Source organism: Octopus bimaculoides, chromosome 18 (assembly GCF_001194135.2).
Source record: "Octopus bimaculoides isolate UCB-OBI-ISO-001 chromosome 18, ASM119413v2, whole genome shotgun sequence".
NCBI classification, from domain to species: Eukaryota; Metazoa; Mollusca; class Cephalopoda; order Octopoda; family Octopodidae; genus Octopus; species Octopus bimaculoides.
The window spans coordinates 46,683,956-46,687,380 of record NC_068998.1 but is presented as its reverse complement, the minus strand read 5'-3'; positions in this window follow the sequence as shown (position 1 = coordinate 46,687,380).

The following is a 3,425-nucleotide window of genomic DNA, read 5'->3' as shown; positions in this document are numbered from 1 at the left end:
TGTATGTATGTATGTATGTTTGTATAAAATGCATGTGCATATATATGTGAGAGAGAGAGAGAGAGGGAGAATATATTATAAAGAACGAGAAGGAAAAGAAAGATAAGGAAAAAGCAGAAAACACCGCTACCTTCAAACGCTCTCAGAACTCCTTTTACTTTCAAAACCTTTGTATGAAAAATACAATAAACAGACAGCATCGTCCCTTTCTTTCTCTCCCTCTCTCTATCTCTCTGTATTCATATATATATATATATATATATATATAATACAAATAATATGTGAATATATATATACATACATACATACATACACATATGTATGTATGTATGTATGTAAAAAATCGTTAGGATATGAACGAGAGAAATTGGAACATCTTGGAATTCTAGTGTGGAACTTTCATTTGGCGTTGCACAAAGTTAGCTTGAAGCGGACATTTACAAAGAGATCATTTCCTGAATTTAAACAGTTTTGTTCGGAAATCTTTTGATTTTTGTACATAAATTATATTATGTCTCGAAATGGAAAACGTTAGCTTCAAAGCAGCAGATTCTATACGTATAATTTTTATGATTTCTTTTATCAAGATAAGTATTTATCTTGATAGTTTCCATATTTACGGTAAACTCTTGTGCGCTGAGAGTATTCCTATACGCGTGGCTTAGTGGTTAGAGCAGTCGGCTCACGATCGTGAGGCGTGAGTTCAATTCCCGGTGGCGCGTTGTGTCTTTGGGCAAGACACTTTATTTTGCGTTGTTCCAGTTCACTCAGCTAGAAAAAATGTGGTGTACCTGTAATTCAATGGACCAGCCTTGTCACATTCCGTGTCTCACTAAATCTACCTGAGAACAATGTGAAGGGGTACGCGTGTCTGTGGAGTGCTCAGCCACTTGCACGTTAATTTCAGGAGCTGGCTGTTCCGTTCCGTTAATCAGATCAACTGATATATATATATATATATATATATATATGTGTGTGTGTGTGTGTGTGTGTTTTCCTGTGTATCTGTGTGTTTATCCCCATCACTGCTTGACAACCGGTTGGTGCTTAACTTAGCGGTTCGCTCGATTTGTTCGAGTAAACCCTTGAAGGTGGTGCCCCAGCATGGCCACAGTCCAGTCCTTGAAACAAATAAAACAAAACGTGAAAGATCATTGAAGTATATCTATGTTGCAGAATAATTTAGCATTACTCAGAGTAATGTCCCTTTTGTAAGAGTAGCTTCCCTTGCCCCAAAAATATGATGGATGTGCTTATCCAAAACTTTCTAACCATAAACATCCAATCTTTTACACACGAGTACAGCGTATCTAGCCATATACATTACAAAATATGATCCAATTCTGATTTAGACAAAAATTTGTCTTGACCCAGCTTTCATATGATGATAGATAATCTAGTCGTGGCCGTCTCGTCATATAGATACGGTGGCGGCGGTGGCGGCAGTGGAGCGGCGGTGTTGGTGGTGGCGGTGGTGGCGGCGTAGGCGATACAAAAACCGACGATTTTGTTTCTGTAAATTTTTACGTCCGTTTTCCCATGGACTAGAAGACTATTTTATTGAGACATTCTTTCGCAGCTGCATGCGGTGGATAGAAAGAATATATATATATATATATATATATATATGTGTGTGTGTGTGTGTGTGTATATATGTTTGTGTGTCTGTGTTTGTCTCCCCAACATCGCTTGACAACCGATGCTGGTGTATTTACGTCGCCGTAATCTAGCGGTTCGGCAAAATAGTCCGATAGAATAAGTACTAGGCTTCCAAAGAATAAGTCCTGGGGTCGATTTGCTCGACTAAAAGGCGGTGCTCCAGCATGGCCGCAGTCAAATGACTGAAACAAGTAAAAGAGTAAAAGAGTAAAAGAGTATAAGCATATAGCTCAGAACTTTGTCCGTGAACAGATCGCGGTCTCAAAGCGACGAAAATGTTTTGACAAATTAAATTTAAATGTTGAAGTGAATCTGACGGTTTTTGTGTGTTATTTTAAATGACGTATAAACACCTTCCACGCTGCAATTGTTTTCGTTCCAACACACGATCTCAGATCAGGTCACTTGCTATGCAAGTACATCTCCGTAATATATAATATATATATTTTTATATATACATATATACGCACATATACAACTAAATATGCACAGACACTCGTCTATTTACACACCGTACACACACACACGCACATCCCAAACATACGCATACACTAACACAAACACCTGACATCATTCACAAAAAGCCCGCCATTTTCTTGACTGACAATATTCTTACGCACACACACACACACACGCACGCACACACGCACGCACACATACATACATACACGTGCACACACACACACACACACACACACATAGATACATACGTATATACACGCGCGCACGACGTAGATTCATACATACATACATACATACATACATACACACATACATACACGTGCACACACACACATAGATACATACATATATACACGCGCGCACGCATATGACGTAAATTCATACATAGGCGCATAATCTTCAACTAGAGAACCTCTACATGGTCGTCAAATGTGCTAGAAATAGGAGACAATAAATTTTGAAATGACAACCTGCTGTCTTTTAAAAAAAAAAAGAACCATTGGACGATGTAGTCTTAGATACACTATGCCTGAAGAGAAGATAGGTAGGTCACAGCTGCAACACCATTAATTATTCATTCATTCATTCATTCATTCATCGCTCGGTTCACCACTTGGATGTGGGACCAGGGATGCGGACTCCAGTCACAGACAGCCTAGGAAGGTAATAAGAACTGCTGGCTTTTCTCACTTGGCCACATCAGAGCTAGCCTAGGGTTAAACAGCAATAACATCGATGCGTAGAAAGGTGATAGTCCTACCCCTTTCTTGTTGGTGGCACACGACAAGAGAAAAAGAATAAATAAAGTGTAACTAACATATACACGTATATATATATATACATATATCATGCATACATACACACACACACAGATAAACATAATTTGCATATGTATATATATATATATGCATATATATATATATTGACAGACACACAAAGCTCTTATAGTTGCACACAAACGTATTTCTTCTTTCTTGTAAATATAAACACAATATACATGTGCACCTATACGTTTATTATATACGTATAATATACATCGCGTATACATACATATGCAGACACACACATATTAATGCAAAACATACACACTTATATAGACATACATAAATAATACACACACACACACATAGATAGAGAGAGAGAAAACTGCAATATACATACACATATCCATGCATATATACACACGTACGCGTAATTTTTGGTATATCTTTACATATAAATATATATATGTTAATTGATCAGTGCCAACGCACGAAACTCTCGGCCCTTGAGTCACTATATTGTTGTCACGAAATATTATTACA